Raw genomic sequence first — 10,164 nt, forward strand, 5'->3', positions numbered from 1 at the left:
GTTCTTGGACGTAACGCTTGAGTAACGACTTAGAATCGTCGAGTCGCGTTTCAGATTGCCTTCTTCGCGATGTCAGCGCTTTAGTGGTAGCGGCCGAGTCTTTTGGAGCCACGTTGCCGCTTTAGGAATAACAGCCGAGTGATTTCCAGCGACGTCGGCATTTTTAGAAGTAACAGCCGAGTGATAACGGGCCACGTCGGTGTTTTAGAAATAACGACCGAGGGGTTACTAGCGATGTCGGCGTTTTAGAAGTAACAGACGTGTCCTTTGGAGCCACGTCACCGCTTTAGGAATAACAGCCGAGTGACTACTGGCGATGTCGGCGTTTTTAGAAGTAATAGCCGAGTGACAACGGACCACGTCGGCCACTTTGGAAACATCGGCTGAGTGAAGTCTGGTAACGTCAGCATTTTTAGAAATAGCAGCTGAGTTATATTGGGCCGTGTCGACCATTTTGGAAATAACGGCCGAGTGATGACATGGCACGCCAGCGCTTTAGAAATAACAGCTGGGTGATGACTGGGCACTTTTTAGAAATGGCGTCTGGCCCAGGAAAACCCCATATGTACTGCACTGTCGCATGCCTCTGCACTCTGAGCCCTAGTTTTACTTTTCTGCATCCAGATCTTCTCTGCTCTCTTGCGATATTGCTTCCGCTTCGCTCGCCAGCAAGATTGAGATGGCGCCCAAGCGGAAGACTCGGAGTTCATCTGTCGCAATCATTCCTCTCATCGATCCCAACAGCCAGTTGCCTTTCGTAGGTAACCACATGTCTGTTGTTTCTGAATCCGACCTTCTCCACCTTGTATCCATCAGAGTTCTTCCTCCGAAGGAACTCTGTTCTTGGCGGATTTGCCGTGGGGTCACTGTTCCGACAGAAGACACTCACGAATCTGTCATTTACATTCCTTTCCTCATCCGCGGCCTTGCTCTTCCTATTTCTCCTTTCTTCCGCGGTCTCCTTGATTTCTATCACTTGAATCTAACCCATCTGAATCCCAATTCCATTCTGCAAGTTTCCGTTTTCGTTCATTTGTGTGAAGCCTTCCTTGGTATTCTGTCACACTTTGGCCTATGGAAGTATTTGTATCACTGTCGGCCTGGGATGGTCGTGGGACAGCACCAGCTTGTGGGGGTGCAAGTTTGGAGATGCGTCGTGGGAGGAAAACTGAGTACCTCGACATCCCACTCAAGGACATCATCAAAGGATGGCGCCTGGAATGGTTTATCGTGGAGAATCACGGGAATTCCCTCCCTCCCCGATCAGGGAGACAATCATATGTTTGCACTCCGAGTTGGACTGAATCCCCCACAGACCTGGAGGTAGCTGAGGCGGGGGCTCTGCTTGCCGAGGTTGGATTGTTGAAGGAGAAGGGTCTGACTGCCGAGGTTGTGGTTGTCGACTTTGTTTTCAAGAACATTCAGCCACTGAAAGACAGAGCGCATCCAGCTTATCTGTATCGAGGCCTTGCTGATTCAACCCGGGTTACCAACAGAAGGATTCCTGCTGTGGATTTAGTGAGCCGGCTTGAGATGATACTCAGAGGCAAGGTGTCTAATATCGGTGCTCCTGTTGCATACTCAGCCTGGAATCTGCCTCCTTCCAAGGCCTTCATCAGTTTTGTGTCAAATCCTCTTACTGGTGATAGCGGTTTGGGCCTTAGAGTGCGACCTTCTCCCGAATAAGTTGCGGCTTTGGTTGCTTCACTTGGCGAAATCCCCGACGATGAGAGGCAGGTTCATTTCGAGGTGCCTTTGAATCCGAGTGACGCAGAAATAAGTGCCATGCTGGACATGTTGGCTGAAGATTCCTCTGATGCAGCCCCTGCTGAAACACTGGTTGTAGCACCCATCATCGAGTCTGGCAAAGCTTTGGATACTCAGAGGTCTGATAGTACTCGCCCGAAGCGTCCTCGCCGAACCAATCATCCAACTTCTCCTGCTGAGGGGAAGAAAAATAAAAGAGATATCTTCGTCGAGTGTCATGCTTGAATCAGGATGCTGACCCTTCTGCTCCTGCTGCTGAGGAAGTGTCAGTGTCGATTTTCGCTGAAGCTGATCCCAATGGGTGTGACCCGACTGATGCTGAACCCAATGGGTGTGACCTTGATGATGTTGATCCCAATGGGTGTAATCCGACCAAAGTTGATCCCAATGGGTGTACCGTCCACATTATTGATGAAGATGAGGAAGAGGAGGAGGAAATCCCTTTAATTCGGAAGAACAGCCGGCGCTACATAGCCAGCGGGGAGAGTAGTGGTGTTCCTTCTCCAGCTTTGTCTACCCTCGTTGGTCTGCAATAATTGTCTCTAGCAAATTTTGATCAGACTCTCGAAGATATGGTCCTAGAAGATCTATTGTCGGAGCCGGCACATGGTGGGATGATGGAAATTTGTGCTGATGTGCCTGATGCCAGGTTGGAGTTATCCCGAGCGGCGTCTCGTGCCTCATCGACCTTGGAGCGTGGTCTTAAGAGTCAGGAGGCTGGTCTAGATTGCTCTGCTCCCATAGAAGTGGTTGAAGGTCCTTCAGCCTTAGAGGTGACTGTTACAGAGGGCTCGGTCCTCAAGGATGGCGCTAACGCTTGCCTAGCCCCCGAGGGTGTTGCCGGAGATGATCCGGCTCGGATGGGTAGCGTGAGCTGTGACCCAGCCCCCGAGGGTGTCCGAGTGGGTTCTCCCTCTCATACTTCCATGGATGTTCATGTAGGGTCTTCTCCTCCGCATTCTGGTTGCATGGTAGCGGCACGAGCTTTGGGTCAGGAAGTCGCCTTAGAGGTCGGCGCTCCTGATGCCAGAGTTTTGATTTTCGCTGATGACACTGAGTTGGTCCCCACTGATGCCTTGTGGATTGCTTCAGTTGGTAATCCTTCATCAAGTCACCAATTGAATTCCCGTGATTTGGGGGTTCCTTCGTTTTTCTCCAACCTTCAGGTAATTTGGTTTCTTCTGGCCTGACTATACTCCAGGTGAACTACTGTTCTTATACTCATCTGTTTTTAATGTCAGGCATTGGTTGACGAGATGGCTGGTCAGCTGAGATTGCAGGGTGCCTTTATCCCAGAAGGAGATCTATCTCTGACACATTGGAATCCAGTGCTGCTTCGGCGGTGGGTATCTGATTTGGAGATGGCGAATGCTGGTTAGTGCTCTTTGTTTCTTCTTTGGCTACTTGACTGATCTGCTTTTTAGCTGAACACCTTTGTGTGATTGTTTCTTGATAGATATGGCCCGACGGTATTCTGATCTTGAAGAAAAATATTCTCAAGGTCAGACGGATTTGGCTCGGGTTTCTGCTTCTCTGAATGATGTCAACATGCTAAATTCCACTCTCCATGCGCAGCTCGACTCTAAAAAGGTGACCAATGAATTAATCTTTACTTGGCTTTATCTGCTGTGTTCTTAATGCTTGCTTGATGTTGGAGAAACTGATTCTTGTCTGCAGGAGGAAAAACGTGCCGTTGCAACTTCCCGTGATAACCTTGACAAGTTATATCGTGACGCCAGCAACTCGTTGACTATCTTGGAGAGGAGCCATCGTTTCACCATGGAAGACTTGGATAATCATCGTTATAAGCTGCAAGAGTCCATGGATGATATGATTCGCCTTAGGCAATTGGTGTCGAGCAAGGATACTATCATCAAGGATCTGCGCGCTTCTAAGAGATCAGTTGTCTAGGAGCTAGAAGCTGCTCGGTTGGCTGTCAAGGCTGCTGAAGACACTTTCACTACTCTGAGGGCCCAGCGCGACAGAGCTATGGACAAAGCCGTTCACGCGGAGCGAATCCTGATGAGGAGACCTGGTGTGGTCGTTCCTGATGACATAGTGGCAGACGTGAATGCTGCTCCTGACTCTTCGAGTCGCCCTTTTTCGTCGGTCGCTCCTGAGAAGAACATTACCAAATAGAAACACTGAACGCTTAGTGTGCTCGGATATTTTGTTAGAAAACACTTTTTAGTACTGAATGCCATTATTGCTTTCCCGTTGTTAGAATACAACAATATCTACAATTGCAGAAGTAATTGTAGTGTGATGGTTTTGAAATTTCTTCGTATTTCGCGGGGTATAGAGGTCGCCCTAAGATGAGTAATTGCAAACGTGCTTGTGTTGGATTAAGTAGAGGCGAGTACACCGTGCCGATTTAAGTCATTACCGACTTAAACCGACTGCTCCGTTAGTAGGGTATAGTGGTCACCCCGAGTTAAATAAGCGTGAGCATGTCACACCGCCTTAAGCCGTTGCCGACTTAAGCCGATTGCTCTGTTGGTAGGGTATAATGGTCACCCCGAGTTAAGTAAGCGTGAGCATGTCACACCGCCTTAAGCCGTTGCCGACTTAAGTCGATTGCTCTGTTAGTAGGGTATAGTGGTCACCCTGAGTTAAGTAAGCGTGAGCATGTCACAACGCCTTAAGTCGTTGCCGACTTAAGCTGATTGCTCCGTTAGTAGGGTATTGTGGTCACCCCGAGTTAAGTAAGCAAGCAGGTTGACAATAAACAATTTGAGTGCCTTTGAAGTCTTTTATTGATGATATATTTCCTAGTTTATAGAATACATTGTCGTCCCAATAGATTTTGAGATATAGCTAGGGGTAAAACTTTCTGATATGTTCTATGTTCCACGAGTTCCCAATTTCCATGCCATCCATTTGAGTGAGACGATATGATCTAGGCCGAGTGACTTCTGCTACTATGAATGGTCCTTCCCATAGTGGTGACAGTTTGTGCCGTCCCTCCCCCGTTAGAATTCGACGGAGGATGAGGTCTCCTACTGCGAAGGATCGATGTCGTATGGTCTTGTCATGATAGTGCCTCAGAGTTTGCTGATACCGGGCTAACTGAATCACCGTATTCAATCATTCTTCTTCTAGTATATCAACATCCTCCAGTCTAGTAGCCTCAACTTCTGCTATGTTTTCAAAGATTAATCTCGGTGCCCCAAACTTGAGATCAGCGGGTAGCACTGCCTCCGAACCATAGACCATGAAGAAAGGAGTGTTTCCATGTAGAGCTCGGCTAGGTTGAGTTCTCAGGCTCCAAACAACATACAACAACTCTCTAATCCACTTTCCTGCGAACTTTTCATTCTTGTCGAAAATGTTCTTTCTGAGTGCTTCCAATATCATCCCGTTGGCTCTTTCTACCTGCCCATTGGCTCTTGGGTGCGCCACCGAGGCATATTTGATCTGAATGCTTTTTTTGTTCGCAGAAATCAAAAAACTCTGAGCTTGTGAAATTGGATCCCAGGTCGGTTATGATGCTATTTGGTATTCCGAACCTGAATATTATGTCTTGTATGAATTCCACCGCCTTAGCTGAAGTTAGAGAAGCAATGGGTTTGAACTCTATCCATTTAGTGAACTTGTCGATAGCAACCAGTACATGAGTGTATCCTCCTTGAGCTTTCTTGAAGGGTCCAATCATATCCAGTCCCCAGCATGCGAACGACCAGGTCACAGGTATGGTTTACAGTTGCTGTGCTGGTAAATGCTACTGTTTTGATAAGTACTGGCAGGCTTCGCACCTCTGGACTAACTCGGCTGCATCACTCTTTGCTGTTGGCCAGTAGAATCCCGACCTGAAGACCTTCCCAACCAGGGTCCTGGATGCTGCGTGTTTCCCGCATTGCCCAGCATGGACCTCATCCAGAAGTTGTTTCCCAGTTGTCGAGATAATGCCTTTCATGAGGACTCATGATGCGCCCCTTCTGTATAGCGTTTCCCCAATGAGAGTATAATGAGCTGACTGCCTCGCAATGCGTTCGGCTGCATTTTTTGTCATCTGGTTCCTCCTCATCCTTTATGTACTTGATGATCGGCTCCCTCCAGTCATTAGAATCTGACTCTGCTTGGCTCAGAGTATTGCATTCTTCTACCCGATCTAGTGAAATGCTCGGGTGTAGTACTTCTTGGACAAAAACTACAGGTGGGACCTGAGTCCGACTGAATCCTAGCTTGGACAATGCGTCAGCTGCCGCGTTGCGGTCTCTCTCCACATGATGAAATTACAGACCTTCAAATTTGTCTTCTAGTTTTCGGACGGCAGTGCAATATTTCCCCATGGAATCATTCGAGCAATCCCATTATTTATTTATCTGACTTATGACCACCAGAGAATCTCCGTATACCATCAGTCTCTTGATGCTCAGTGATATGGCAATGTTCAGTCCATGAATCAGAGCTTCGTATTCTGCTGCATTGTTGGATGCTGGGAATAACAATTGAAGAGCATATTTGAGTTGTTCACCTCCGGGTGCAATGAAGAGGATCCCAGCACCTGCCCCCTGTAGTTTCAACGAGCCATCAAAATACATTCGCCATACTTCTGCAGTTTCCGGGTTATCCGGCACTTATTGTTCGGTCCACTCTGATACGAAGTCAACCAGTGCTTGAGTTTTGATTGTTGTACAAGGTCGAAATTCAATGTCATGAGATCCCAGTTCATAGGTCCACTTGGCTATTCTTCCGATGGCTTCTTTATTGTGGAGAATATCCCCTATCGGAAATCCAGTGGCTACTATGACTTTGTGGTCGTCGAAGTAGTGACGGAGCTTGCGTGCAGTTAGAAGTACTATATATAATAATTTCTGAACTTGAGGGTATTTTTTCTTCGAGGGACCTAGGACTTCACTGATGAAATAGACAGGATGTTGCACTGGGTATGCATGTCCCTCTTCTGCTCGCTCGACTCCCAACGTGGTGCTCACCACGTGAGTCGTGCAAGAGATGTATAATAGGAGATCTTCAGCCGGTTGAATCGGCATGGCTCGGTGCGGTGGTTTTAGCACTGGCGGTGTTGTCAAGAATTTCTTCAGCGCATCTAGAGCTTCCTGTGCTTATGAAGTCCACTGGAATTTGTCTACCTTCTTGAGCAACTTATAGAACGGTAAGCCTTTTTCTCCCAGCCTTGATATGAATTTGCTTAGAGCTGCCATGCATCCGGTAAGACTTCGTACTTTCTTCTGTGATCGTGGTGCTTCCATTCTCATGATAGCCTCGATCTTTTCTGGATTGGCCTCAATTCCCCGGTGGCTGACAATAAACCCGAGCAACTTTCCTGCTGGTACTCCGAAGACACATTTTTCAGGATTAAGTTTCCACCGGTATCGCCGGAGACTGTTGAAGACCAGCTGTAAATCTTCAATGAAATTTTCCGAGTTTTCTGTCTTGATTACCACATCATCCACATAAGCTTCCACACGTTTTCCCCAGTGGTCGGCTAAGCATGTCTGAATAGCTCTCTGAAAAGTCGCTCCAGCGTTTTTGAGGCCGAACAGCATGGAGGTATAGCAGCAGAAGGCTCCGAACGGGGTGATGAATGTTGTTTTTTCCTCGTCTTCTTTTGCTAAGCTAATCTGATGATACCCGGAGTAGCAATCCAAGAAAGACAACACAGAACATCCGGCGCTTAAGTCCACCACCTAGTCTATCCTAGGAAGTCCGAAGGGATCCTTCGGGCAGTGTTTGTTGAGATCCGTATAGTCGACGCACATGCGCCAATCCACTTTATTCTTTTTGAGTACAAGAACAGGGTTGGCTAACCACTCAGGATGTAATACTTCTCTAATGAATCTGGCCACAACCAAGCGAGCCAGCTCAGCACGGATGGCTTCTCCCTTGTCGGGCGTGAAGCAACACAATTTTTGTCGGATCGGCCTCGCCTGGGGGTAGACCTTCAATTTGTGCTCGGCCAGTTCTCTCGGGACTCCCGGCATATCCGCAGGTTGCCATGCGAATACGTCTCGGTTATCTTACAAAAACTAGACGAGCGCGCCTTCCTATTTGTCATCCAGGCTGGAACTGATGATAGATGTTTTGCATTCGTTGGTGAACCCAAGATTGATTCTCTTGGTTTCTTCAGTCAGCCGTATAGAGGTCACGGCTTGAGGTTCATTCGCAGGTACCGCGAGGTCTTCCTCAGGCTTTGAGTTCGCCTGCACAGAAGAAGTCGTCGATGGTTTGGTGGTGAGGGCCGCCTGAATGGCCACTCGAAAACATTCTGCGGCGCCTTGGAAGTCAGCGCGCACAGTTATGATTTCTTGTGGTCCTGGCATCTTCAATATCATGTATGTATAATGTGGAATGGCCATGAACTTCGCTAATCCAGGCTTCCCGATGATGACGTTGTATCCGCAGTCGAAGTTTGCCACCTCGAACCTTAGGAACTCGGTTCTGTAGTTTTCCAGAGTTCAGATGTGGCCCAGCGGATATTCTCCTTCAGTCGGCACGATGCCGAAGAAGAGTGTGTCCAACTCGTGGAGCTCTTTGAGGGGGACTCCCAAGCCTTGGAGCGTCCGGGGGAAGGTGACGTTGATGCTGCTTCCCCCGTCCACTAATACCTTCTTTACACTGCTCTCTCGGATCACCGGATCGACGAGGAGCGGGTACTTGCCTGGGTGGTCGAAGTTGAGCCACTGATCTGCTCGGGTGAAGGTGATCAGGTGCTCAGACCATCGGTACGGGGCGGGAGGACCGGTGGCTGCCACCAGTATTTGACGATCGTTGAGCTTTTGTTGTCTCTTGCTTTCTTGCGACCCATGTCCGCCGAAGATGATGTTGACTTCTCTATCGACGCGGAGGAAGGTTCCACCTCCTCCCTCCTCCTCCTGCTGGGGTTGTCGAGGTTCTCCTGGTCCTCCTCGCGGCGGGGGAGGAGGTAGAGGTTGGAAGGGTCGGACGTTCCCCACGGAATGCTTGAAGTCTCTGCAATTCCGGAGGGCGTGGCGCATGTCCTTGTGTTACGGGCACTGGGCGTCGAGGATGTCGTCCAACATGCGCTCGCCTTCGCGAGGTCCTCCTCGGGCGCGAGAGGCGGGCGGTCCGGCGGCGTGGACCTCTTCACGAGGCCTCTTCTCCCAGCGTTTGTCGGGTTGCTGGTTCGTGTCGCGCCTCGGTGCTGCCGGTGTAGGCTTTGCTCCTCAGATGAGGTCTTGAGCTCGTTCATCGGCAGTGATGTAGAGGTTAGCTTCCCGGAATAGCTGCTCAGATGTGGTCGGTGCCTTCTGTAGTATGGCTCGGACGAAGGCCAAGTCATTGGATCCCCGGTAGAAGTCCTCGATCACTGTTGCTTCCGCGACTTCGGGGATACGATTTCTCATGGTCTGAAACCTTAGCTTCTCGGAATAGCTGCTCAGAGGTGGTCGGTGCCTTCTGTAGTATGGCTCGGACGAAGGCCGAGTCATTGGATCCCCGGTAGAAGTCCTCAATCACTGCTGCTTCCGCGACTTCGGGGATACGATTTCTCATGGTCTGAAACCTTTTGAGGTATGACCTGAGAGTTTCATCGCCCCGGCGCTTGATGGATTTGAGGTCCCATGGTTCCGCCGGTTTGTCGGAAAGAGATTGGAAGTTGGCGGTGAAGCGCCGACTGAAGTCGCTCCAGTCGTCGATGCAATGTCGGGGTAGGTGTCGCAGCCATTGTAGCGCGTCTTGCCCAAGGACGATAGGCAAGTACGTGGTCATCACATCTTCAGCCGCCCCAGCGGCTCGGGCGGCGGCGGTGTAGACGGCCAGCCAGCCTCCTGGATCCTGCTTGGGCTCATATTTGTCAACGTTGGAGACCTTGAAGTTAGGGGGCCACTGAATGGCCCTGAGGCATGGAGTAAGCGCCTATACTCCACATGTGTCCTCTTGTCGTCGATGATGATGTTTGTCCTGAGGAGGGGAGTGGTTGTCGTGGTGCCTCGACCGTCCCCGGGTGGTGCCACCAGTCGAAGCCGTTGCCGACTCAGTCCTGGTGGCCTGAATCTGTGCCGGGATGTCGTGATCCTGGTCATACTCTTTTCGGCGACGGATCTTGTTCTCGTGTCGTCGTTCGCGCGAAGCGTTGATGGAGCTTCGCGCGTCCCGCTGACTGTTGATGGCGTGTCGTAGATCACTCGGCGGATGAGCGAGTGGCAGAAGGTGGTTGGCTGCTCGAGTGAACAGCCGCCGATAGCCCTCAGCGTCTAGAGCCCGGGGGAGGCCATCGGCTATCCAAGCCAATACTCCACCGACTTCACTCGGCGTGTTCATGGCTTGGGCGAAGTCGGGGTTCAGGTTGCGTCCGAAGAGTGGATTCTCTCGACGTTGCCTTGTTTCCTGCTCAGCCTGTTCTTGAGGCTGTCGATGGTCACGTCGTCGAGAGTTCCTTCTTTCTCTGAGGACCCGTTCTTCCAGAGTTTCTCC

Source organism: Zea mays, chromosome 10 (genome assembly GCF_902167145.1).
Source record: "Zea mays cultivar B73 chromosome 10, Zm-B73-REFERENCE-NAM-5.0, whole genome shotgun sequence".
Classification (NCBI taxonomy): domain Eukaryota; kingdom Viridiplantae; phylum Streptophyta; class Magnoliopsida; order Poales; family Poaceae; genus Zea; species Zea mays.